The sequence below is a fragment of the Plecotus auritus genome (assembly GCF_963455305.1).
Source record: "Plecotus auritus genome assembly, chromosome: 1".
Classification (NCBI taxonomy): Eukaryota; Metazoa; Chordata; class Mammalia; order Chiroptera; family Vespertilionidae; genus Plecotus; species Plecotus auritus.
The window spans coordinates 82,056,144-82,066,960 of NC_137770.1; the positions used below are offsets into that span (position 1 = coordinate 82,056,144).

At 45.7% G+C, this 10,817-nt stretch overlaps 1 pseudogene across 1 annotated transcript; it reads right to left on the reverse strand.

Moving 5' to 3' along the window:
- Nucleotides 1-8,761: 8,761 nt before the first annotated feature.
- On the reverse strand, nucleotides 8,762-9,932 carry LOC308237325 (DNA/RNA-binding protein KIN17-like; annotated as a pseudogene). Its single transcript has one exon. The product of its transcript is annotated as a DNA/RNA-binding protein KIN17-like (transcript).
- Between the last annotated feature and the right edge of the window lie 885 nt (nucleotides 9,933-10,817).

Consider the following 10,817-nt stretch of genomic DNA (forward strand, 5'->3'; position numbering starts at 1 on the left):
CTTACAGAGGAGCTACAATATACTTAATTCATCTTTACATCCTCATCACCTATAAAAATGTTTCAATTGATAGATATGAAAAAAAATTGCTTAGTAACAAAAGGAATTCCACATAGCAAGATGACAAAGCAAAGTGATCAAATGGCCAAAAGTAAACATATTCATTTATTCAGTACTGGAGACCCGGTGCACGAAATTTGTGTACGGGGGGGGGGGGTGTTCCTCAGCCCACCCTGCACCCTCTCCAATCTGGGACCCCTCGGGGGATGTCCAACTGCTGGTTTAGGCCCAATCCCACAGGGACATCCCTCTCACAAACCTGGACTGCTGGCTCCCAACCACTTGCCTGCCTGCCTGCCTGCCTGCCTGATTGCCCCTAACCACTTCTTCCTGCCAGCCTGATCACCCCCTAGCCACTCCCCTGCCAGCCTGATCGACACCTAACTGCTCCCCTGCCAGCCCAATTGACCCCAACCTCCCTCCCCTGCTGGCCTGGTCACCCCCAACTGCCCTCCCCTGCAGACCTGGTTGCCCCCAACTGCCCTCCCCTGCAGGCCTGGTACCCCCAACTGCCTTCCCTGCAGGCCTGGTCCCCCCCCAACTGTCCTCCCCTGCAGGCCTGGTCCCACTCAACTGCCTTCCCCTGCCGGCCTGGTCGCCCCCAACAGCCCTCCCCTTCCAGCCATCTTGTAGCATCCATCTTTGACCACATGGGGGCAGCCATCTTGTGTGAGGGCATGAGGGTCAATTTGCATATTACCTCTTTATTATATAGGATGTTCTAAAAATATGTCTCACATGCAGTCATCATGACTGGGGTCCTTAGAAATGTAACAGATGAAAATCACCAGAACGGATACCCCCTTCCATTTCTCACATTCCAGAGCACATATTTCATTATGGGAATAACATTATACCTAGAAAATAAACCTGACAGTACAGATTGGTTATCCTGGATGATTGTTCCTATTATAGAGATGAAGAAACTGAGGCAAGAAGAAAAGGATTTACCCCAAACATACTGTGCATCCCAGCTCCCTCTAAGACGCAATCAGGCGGGATCGGGCCTAAATGGGCAGTCGGACATCCCTCTCATGATCCAGGACTGCTGGCTCCCAACTGCTCACCTGCCTGCCTTCCTGATTGCCCCTAACTGCTTCTGCCTGCCAGCCTGATCACCCACTAACCACTCCCCTGCCAGCCTGATTGATGCCTAACTGCTCCCCTGCCAGCCTGTTTGCCCCTAACTGCTCTCTCCTGCAGGCCTGGGTCCCCCCCCCCCACCTGCTCTCCCCTGCAGGCCTGGGTCCCTCCCAACTGCCTTTCCCTGCAAGCCTGGTCGCCCCCAACTTCCCTCCTCTGCTGGCTTGGTCACCCCTAACTACCCTCCCCTGCAGTCTTGATCGCCCCCAACTGCCCTCCCTTGCAGGCCTGGTCCCTCCCAACTGCCCTCCCCTGCTGGCCTGCTCACCCACAACTGCCCTCCCTTGCAGGCCTGGTCCCTCAAACTGCCCTCCCTTGCTGGCCATCTTGTGGTGGCCATCTTGTGTCCACATGGGGGCAGGATCTTTGACCACATGGGGGCAGCCATCTTGTGTGTTGGACTGATGGTCAATCTACATATTACTCTTTTATTAGATAGGATAGAGGCCTGGTGCATGGGTGGGGGCCAGCTGGTTTGCCCTGAAGGGTGTCCCGGATCAGGGTTGGGGTTCCCTTGGGGCGTGAGGAGGCCTGGGCAAGGGGCCTGTGGTGGTTTGCAGGCCGGCCACGCCCCCTGGCGACCCAAGCGGAGGCCCTGGTATCTGGGGTTTATTTATCTTCTACAATTGAAACTTTGTAGCCTGGAGCAGAGCCAAGCCTTCTGCTCACTATGTGGTGGCAGCCATTTTTGGGGGGATTTATGTATCTTCTATAATTGAAACTTTGTAGCCTTAAGCAGAGGCCTGGGCCAGCCAGGGTGTGCAGAAAGCTTGGCTTCCTCCATCGCCGGGGGCAACCCTAGCCTCCTACTCTTTCTAGCTCCGTGGCTGCTGCCATTTCTGTTTGGATTTATGTATCTTCTGTCATTGAAACTTTGTAGCCTTGAGTGGAGGCCTAAGCCTGGCAAGGGCAGGCGGAAAGCTTGGCTTCCTCCATTGCCGGGGAAACCCAAGCCTCCCTCCTGCTCTCTGTGGCCGTAGCAATCTTGGTTGGGTTTATTTGCATACTCGCTCCTGATTGGCTGGTGGGCGTGGCTTGTGGGTGTGGCCGAGTGGTGGTTAATTTGCATATTACTCTTTTATTATATAGGATAATTGACCTTCAGAAAATTTCAATGACCTGCCCAAAGTCAGACAGCTAGGTGAGAAGCAGCCTAGAATATTGGCAAGCCCTTCAAATTACCCATAAAAATAAAGTCCCCCACCATTAGAAATCTGCTTCATACTACAAACTAAGAAAGCATCACCATCCTCCTCTTTCTCTTGCACTCACTTGACCTCATTTGGGCCCTAACCCCCTGCCTTCCCACTCTTCTCCCCAGTACCACAAAAGAGTTATCACAGCTTCCTCTGCCCCTCCAATGAGAATCCTTACATTCACAGTCTTGATCTCAGGCATGAGGCCACTTTGCTAGGCCCTGGGCTGAGAATCCCACAGAATTAGAGTTTGGGATTCTGCCTCAGGAGAGGCATTAAGTGTCCCTACTCCTAAGGTACGTTATTATAGTGCCCAGCTGTAGGGAGAAACTGAATGTGGTGGAGCTGAGTAGGCTTCTACCCCATTAGTAGAGGCTTTCAGTACTGTCACTCAAATAGGACATCAAGCAATGTGTGGGGAGACTGCACAGCAGGCGCCCAGTGGTCCTTAGGGAAATCAGACCCATGCATGGCCTGGAAGATGAACAGAAATAAATGGAAACAGCCCCGACTCCTGGAATCCCCAAATAACTGCCTCCACTCCCTGAACCTCTTTTTTGCTACAGGTCATATGGGGAAGGGGTCCCATTGTTCCCCTTTATCCAGAGGAGAAGAGGCTATGGAAGAACAAAGTCTAAATAGAAAACATAAATCCTACACCAGCCTCCACCTGACTGCTCCCCCCAAGCCCTGGTTCTCCTACGTAGTCCTGAGGTTCTCTAACTTGAAGCCAGGATATCAAAGAGCCTGAGGAAAATAGAATTCATAGTTTCCCAGTGAGGAGAGGTTTCTGAAAGTTGGCTGGAAGGAAGGGAAGAGGGCCTGAGGGGCCCTTGGGGGGGGGGGGGGGTCGAAGAGCAGGAGCTGAGATCTGAGGAAAAGAACAGGTGCTGCTTAGATGGCCTCTCTCATGCCCTCCCAGGTTCTATAAAGAAAAACCCTCAACCCCTAGTACTCTTCTCCTTCCACTACCAGAGCTACAGCTTTGGTCTCAAGATTTTTTTATCACAGTCCACACTCTGGACCAGCTCTCCAAATGCCCTCACTAGCTTTATGCACTACAGCCTGAGTCACCCTGGGGCTCTCCATAGTCTGTTTTTCTTTCAGCCTGACCACTCGGCCCTGCCTAGCTTCCTTCCTCCTCAGTTCAGTGCTTCCTGTGATTCTGACATCTTTCTGATTGGCCACAAGCCCATAAACAGGAATCATTGTCCCTCATCTGGAAAATTGAAGTAAAAATATACATATTCACTTATGATGTAGGGTCCATAGCACATGCTAAGTAAATCTTTATTAAATGAGATGAGGCTGCCCTGGTGAAAGGAAAATTCCTAAACTAGGTTCTCATCGATCTAGCCCTTTACAGCATGGCAGGTTGATGACAGGGCTTCTCCTACTTGTAGAGCTCTCCAGAGTCTCCCAGATCCTTGCTCAAGTGTCTACAATGGTTCAATACTAGAGAGTGCTTTCTCACATGCACTGCTTATCTGAATGCCTTTGGGGCTAATGCAGTCAATGCAATTGTAACCAATTGAGCTTGTTCCATTTTGAGAAGAGGTGGAATGTAAAAACCAACTATATGTTGAGTCTTCTTAGTGATGCAAAACTTCCTTTCCCAAGGCCTTTTTGTTAACTTTTCCTGTAGGTTATAATCCCTAAGCTATCAATCATGACTGCTGACCTTCTCTGGCTGTTCTAAAAGATCCTTCCACCTCACTCTTGGCAATGCTGGTGAACAGGAATAAGTCCATTCCTCTCTGGAGACTATTAGAGTATGTCCCATCACTTCCCTCTATACTATGGCCTAACTCTCCCCTCTGCCAAGGTAACTCCGGGGCCCCTTGCCAGATGAAATGCCAAGGAAATAGAAGGAATCATGCAGGTACTCCATGACAGACTTCAGCAGCCAATCTCTCCCACCTGAGAACTCATCTCTGCTTCTTATTAGGGACTCAGGGTCATGAATTCCTGCATGGAGGTAAAGGGACCCAGGGAACACAGCTCATGCCTGCCTGTTGCTACCACAGGGGAGTTTGTGGCCAAAGTGGTACGATTTACCAATGTCTATCCCAGGGAAGGGAAGAGATGACTTTGTAACTCTAGACAGAAAATAAAAACCAGAGTCAAGGGAAAGAAATTAAATGTGTGAAATCTTGTTCTAGAGTCATCCTGGAGAATGGTTGGCTAAGTTCCAGAAATTCCTTCCAGGCCTTTTATCTAGCCATGGTGAACCATAGACAGTCACCTCCAGGTCTTGTTCTGGCTCTTCCTGGAACATCTGTCCCCTCTTGGTCTTCTAGGGAATTTATTATTTATCCTTCCAGATTTAATTTGTTGTCATTTCCTGGAGGAAAGCTTCCCCATCCCCTGCCACACACTCCCTAGACCTGCAGTTAACCCCCATCTTCCCTTCTCTTCTCATTGTTTGTATTATTATTATCTAATTATAGGTGTGTTTTCCCCCAGCTAACTGTTGGTTTCTGAGTGGCACAATCTATAACATCAGTCTCTAGAGGGCTATCTGTCATATGGAAGGAACTCTCTAAATGTTTATATAATAAACCCCCTCTGCCCCGCCCCCCCCCCCCCCCCCCCCCCCCCCGCCACACACACACACAAAGGGATCACTGGATCAAAGACACAAACATCTTTTTGGTTCTTGACATATTGCAAACTGCCCTCCAAAAGTTTGCATCTATTTACAATGCAATCTGCTATGCATAGAGTATAGATCTCACTGCTATTTTATTAAGAGAAACTGTGTCCTAATTTTTAACATGTATTTCTTTACTAGTGAGGTTAAATAATTTCCCACAGTTCATTTCACTAATTATAATCCTGTTGAGGGAAAGCCCCAATCTAAATTCAGGATTGATTCTGAAGAGCTGATACATAGCCTTATTCAAATTCATAAGAGCTTTAATAAGAGAAACTTGCATACACAGGCAAAGCAGCTGCTTGCTGCCAGTGGTGGCCGGCAGGGAATAAATCCACACCCACCCTGAACAGGGTCTCTTTTTTATAGGAGATTAATAGTAAAACTATATGGTGGTAGTCACAGAGATCACTAGAGAGAACAATCATTTCTAAGTTAACAAATAACATCAGGTAGTTATCACACTCTTCATTCATTAACCTCCTTCCTGGACCTGAGGTTTATCTTTGGGTGGCATTCTGGCTTTCTGGGTATTCAGCCCAACCTGAGGCTACAGACAGTTAAACAGTCACAGAAAGTTAAACAGTGAGTCAAACATTTCCCAGACACCTTTACTGCTGGAGACATATTGCATCTCTGAGCTCCGCTAAAAATCCTCTATCATGAATTGTCTCTTTATATGCCAATAATCGTTTTCTGACAGCTTTCCAAGGCTATGGTCAAATTTCTTTCTCTCCAACCCCCCCGCCCCCGCCCCCAGGTAAAGAGCCACAAATTTCTTTCTTCCCCGAAGCAAGTAGTTAAATGGAGGACTTTTCCCCTAAATTTTGTAGATCCATATCAATGTAGTCCAGAAGGCAGTTTACAACCTAAGTTTGCTACAAGGCCTCAGGCAGTTGAGATTCTCCACATTACAGACGCTATTTTCTTGACAGAAGATACAGATAAGAAATTTCAGACAGTTTTCAGCAGATACCAAAATTTCTGCAAGTCTATAAAAATTATCTCTTATCTCTTGAAATTTGCCAAGTCTGTTTTCTAGAACTTCTCCCCATAAACCTCTAGAGAGAGAAAGCAGGAGTAGGAGGCAAGTGGTCTTGACAAAGCATAGCTCAAGGACACGTCACACTGAGAACTTCTTAGCCAGCTTTGCAGTCAGTTGGTTAAGTTGCTCTGATATAAATTTGAAAGACAAAGTATTTTTCTTTAAGAAGGGTGGCCTGTGATCCTATTCTATCCCTATACCTCCCTGGTCTGGGCCTCCCCATTTCCTCTGATGGACAGTTACATAAAGAACATGTAGCCGAAACCGGTTTGGCTCAGTGGATAGAGCGTTGGCCTGTGGACTGAAGGGTCCCGGGTTCGATTCCGGTCAAGGGCATGTACCTTGGTTGTGGGCACATCCCCAGTGGGAGGTGTGCAGGAGGCAGCTGATCGATGTTTCTCTCTCATCGATGTTTCTAGCTCTCTATCCCTCTCCCTTCCTCTCTGTAAAATATCAATAAAATATATTTAAAAAAAAAAAAAAGAACATGTATTATTTTACCACAGTGACAATGACTTTCCACGGTACATCTACATAACATTTGGGAAAATGTATAAATACTATCTCATGCCACACAATTTGGTTTGGCCCTGTTTCATCCATCATTCAGGCTTCGAAGGCTACTCCAGTTAATTTCAAAGTTCACATGTACTGTCTCTCAATTCCCATTTAGTACAGAGCTATTTATCCCTTGCTCTCTGAAGAAACAGTGTTCTTACAATCTGAACTCTGGACCCAGCCTTCATGGTTTAAGTAGAAATTACCCTCCTTACATCCATACAAAGGCAAATTTAAGATTTTATCTGTGTTTTGTTTGGAGAACATTTCTAAATGTTGGTCTCTTCATGGTCAACAATTCTAAACTTCTCCTGCCTTGAATACTTTTCCCTACTATCTGTACTCTAATGAACCTCTTCTTAAAATTCACCAACTCTATAGTGAGCCATATCTCTTTCAGACATTCGTCCCATTCACACAGAATATATTTCATCATATACTTCTCAGGAATCTACTATGACGACCTGACTTTGTCTAAGTGCTGAAGATACAGCCAGAACTGCCCTTAGACCCAGAAAGAGGGGCCCCTTCCCTGGGCCTCACATTTAAGAAAACCCCAAAGTAACGAACATAAATATATAAAATAATAAATATACTAAAGAATACAGAGAACCTGGCCGTTGTGATTCATTGGTTGAGAGTCGACCTATGAACCAAAATGTCAAGGTTCGATTCCTGATCAGGTTACATGCCCGGATTGCAGCCTCGATCCCCAGTGTGGGGCAGGAGGCAGTTGATCAATGATTCTCTCTCATCATTGATGTTTCTATCTCTCTCCCCCTCTCCCTACCTCTCTGAAATAAATAAAAATATATTTTAAAAAGAATACAGAGATCCCTCTGTCACTTATGATCCAGTGTAGCCCATAATCTTCACCTCAGCTTTCATGATGGACATGGCTCTAATTCAAGGGTAATTCAAGGGAAACATATCTCTTGCCCAGGTCCTTAAAAGGAAACTACACCTAGGTGACAAGACTGTTTGTAAATAGTGCCACTGCCAGGATAGCAGACAGACACTGCTTCCAGATATTGGATCTGGACAGCAGAAACATATTGATAAAAGAGAACACTAACTTATCAAATTCTTTCTTTCAGATTGCATGAGTGCAATGTACTTTATATGATCATGGTGCCAATCATCTATTTTCTTATTTCCCTTCACGTTCCAATGCACAGTTCCAAAGGTACTCAAAAATTAGCACAATATTTCCAAAGTTGTACATGGCAGCTGATGCACATTTTGCAATATTCAACAATTTCTTTACTCTTAAATTTGTATATATGTAGGTTTGAATAACATGTGCGAAACTTTTTTTTACAATAACATTCTTTTAATGAAGATTTTAAAAAGCAAAGAAAGAGTATAAAGAAAACAAAAGTGAGAAAAACAAATTTACATAGCTAACAATCTCTCCATAGTGTGAGAACACACAGGTGATGTCCCCTTGGATCAGTTCATAAGGAAGACCTCCAAGGGAGGTCCAGGGATTGTCTTTGTACTGGGAGTGCCAGGACACCTCATGGGCCATACCGAGTTGGACCTCACATGCATTCAGCTCATTGATCAGCTTCACTTTAGTTAAAGGGTTCATCTCTGCGGGTTGGGATTTCTTCAGCAAATCCTTCTCTTCTGGAGCTGCACCCAGAAATGTTAGCCCTCTACCAGCTGCCAGGAGACTAAAGCTGAACAAAGTCGGGCCAGGGCTTTTCTATTCTCCCAGACAATTGGAATGACCACGTGACTCGGTTCTGACCAGGGGGCCTTCTGGGAAGCTAAGCGGGTAAAAAGGCAATGCTTTAGAAAAGAAAGTCCTCTTTCCTCACCAACCAGCTATGTGTCTTCTGATTTTGAATGCAGCATTGACGTCTGGAATGGTAGTCGTCTTGTTATGAGAAAGACAAATTTACCTAGTTTTGCTACTTCATGAGACACAGCTAGATTTTTCTACAAGTTGAGCGAAACAACTATACAGTAATATTGAAATCAATCCACTTGCTTTATACAAAGGAAACTCCCTCACACAGTAGATCTCATAATGCCTTGGGGAACAAACACCCATGTGATGCTTTAGGATTTTAATATGTTAACAAATATTAAAAGTCAAACAAGTTTAGAAATGCCTTCATAGAGAATTTCCTCCACTCTGCGTTCTTTGAAAGGGCCAGTTTCGATCACCATAGTAGCTGAAAAGGTCTTCTCATTTGTGGATTCTAAGGTACCTTCATTTCCTCCGTAGCCTCATTTAAAACAAGAATTCTTTTTCCTGGTGCTGGAATTACTGTTTCTAAATGAGTCTGGTCAAATTTCAGCTTGTCTCCAGAGTCAATCATCTCTACAACCACTGTATATTTGTCAGTTACTTCCTTAACAGTGCCCTTTCTGTTATGATATCTCTCCCAGATTTTTGGTTATAATTTTCACAATGATTTCAGGCTGCAGCCAGCAATCTGTTTGGGCAACTCTTTTCTTTCCCTCTTCCATCTCCATGATCTCATCCAGTGCAGATTTCCATTTCTTCTTTTCTTTTGGTTGCGTTGAGCTATGGGAAGATTCCACTTCACTGACGCTGCCATCCCTATCACCTTCAATGCACTTGGTCCCAAAGAACTTGACTTGGGAGATGTTACTGTTGAACTCCATGCTCTTTTATTCCAATTAAATGTCACTTTCTCATCATCATTTTCTCTGCTTAATTCTGCCAAAACAGAGGCCTTCTTTGCTTTACCTTCCAGACCTCTTCTCACCTGCTGTTCAATAAATTTAGTGATTTTTTTTTTCTTTATCATCAAGGCCCTGCTTTTTCTTTCTCTCTAGCTCCAGTTGCCAGCACATAGTTTCTGGGTCCCTGTCCATGTACTGAATACAGCCTTTGGGCATCTTGTCCACTTTGCACAAGCCTTCTCTGCCCAGCCACTTGTGAAACCCATCAGAGTCTCCTACTGAGTGGCATTCATGTGGATGTGCTCTCAGCTACTGATAGACTCATCATAACCACATTGTTGTGAACTCTCTTTGTGCCAAAGCATCACCTGAGAAGTTCTAGAAAGTCATATCGGAATTCCTCTAAAAAATAATCGGTAAACTGCTGAGGATTTTCTGAAGCCAGCAATAGTTGTCTCTGAGGAGATTCAGACATACAGTGACACTTAAAGCCATTCTCGTCCCGGCACTTCTTCTAGCACATCTGGCAGTACCAGCGCAGCTTCTGAAGCCTCTTGGATTTCATCCTGTTGGCGATAGCTTTAGGGATAAGAAAATCTGACTTCCCCATCGTGACCACCCACAGCAATGAGATAACCTTCTGGAGCCCAGTGCCCTGGCCCTGACAACCCCGAAGGGGAGCTGGGCTGACAGGGTGGGCGGGGCCACTACCTCTTTTCTTTTGGATTTCCCTCACCTTGTGTGCACCTTTATAAGTGGTCCCTTTGTTAAACTCTCCTCAATTACACCATTTGATTGTTTCCACATACAGCAACCTAGCCCTTTATACATCCCCTCATTCTTTCATTGCCCTCGAAAATCATGATGAGTAATGCATTTCAGGCCCAGAACTGGGACACAAGGGGAATAAGAAGAAGAACCAGGATGGTGGCACTGTTAAATGCTGAGCTTGCCACCTCCCACAACCATATCAAAATTACAACTAAAATACAGAACCACCATCATTCAGAACCACCTGGAATCTGGCTGAATGGAAGTCCTACAACTAGAGAAGTAAAGAAGAAAGTGCATTAAGACTAGTAGGAGGGGCAGAGGATCATGCCAGCAGTGCTGGTCTGTTGATGCCTGGCCCATTCTCCGGAGATTGGACCTACAGGACTACTGAGGGAGCGGCACTCCCGCTGTGGGACCACCAGGGGGCAGCTCCTGCATTAAGTGTCTGCCCCCTAGTGGTCAGTGCGTGTCATAGTGACCAGTCATTCCAGTCGTTCTGGTCATTTGGTCGTAATGGTTGCTTAGGCTTTTATATATAGATAGATAGATATGCATTACCTATGGACACAAACAATAGGGTAGTGAAGGTCTGGAGTGGGGCAGGAACTGGGTGGAGGGGGTCAATGAGGGGGGTAAGGGGGGACATCTGTAATACTCTCAACTATAAAGTGTGTGTTTTTTTAAGATGAAAGATGATGTATTTTCTGTGAGCTCAACTTTG